Source organism: Arachis ipaensis, chromosome B06 (assembly GCF_000816755.2).
Source record: "Arachis ipaensis cultivar K30076 chromosome B06, Araip1.1, whole genome shotgun sequence".
NCBI classification, from domain to species: Eukaryota; Viridiplantae; Streptophyta; class Magnoliopsida; order Fabales; family Fabaceae; genus Arachis; species Arachis ipaensis.
The window spans coordinates 133,920,459-133,921,310 of NC_029790.2; positions in this window are offsets into that span (position 1 = coordinate 133,920,459).

An 852-nucleotide genomic window follows, 5' to 3' on the forward strand; every position below is an offset into this window, starting at 1 on the left:
TTCTTCTAGTTTTTTTTTTTTTTGGTTTACCCAAACGGTATCTCCCAACCCGACAGGTTAAGGACTAATCCGTCGCGGATCTAAGCTCCATTTAAGGGTTTGCCGCTGACCAATGAGTTGCTGCATGCACAATGCGGGGTTCGAACTCCCGACACTTGCTTAAGCGGACGAATGAGTTGACCACTCGACCAACCCAAGTTGGTTTGGTTCCTTCTAGCTTCGACTCTTTCATTTAGGATTGCCCATTTCAAACTATAGTGTCAGTCAAATTATTTTACCCAATTGTTGTTAGATCATTAAAAAAGTTCAAGATCATAATCATCTTTATTAATGCATGAATTGGATATTAACTAACTAATTCCTTCATATAGTACTTTTTTGGCACCCTGCAGAATTGTCTGGAACTTTACCAACAAGGTAAACACGTGTTGCTTTTCTCTTTATGACACATACTTTTAGCACCAACTGAAAAATTATCTTTTTAGCACTATAGTATAACCCTTATTGTTATTGTAAGTGTTGGAATAGACTCATAATATTGTCATTGTTAGTTTGTTTGTTTTATATTTTTTTTCTATGATGCTAAGGTTTTTTAATTCAGATTTTAGAAATTTTTCTTGTTGATCTCAAATAATAAGTAGCAATTTTATGTTTATATAGTGAAAATATGAGATCTTGATGATGTTGTTGCTGTTGCTCCAATGACATCATACCGCCATCTCCCAACCACTGAACCCAAAAGAATCTTATAATGCAGAAGGTATAGACAAATTAGTAAATTAATATTTTTTTTTAATGTTTATTGTTAATAAAGGTTTAATCACAAAAATTGATATAGCATAAGGACTCAAT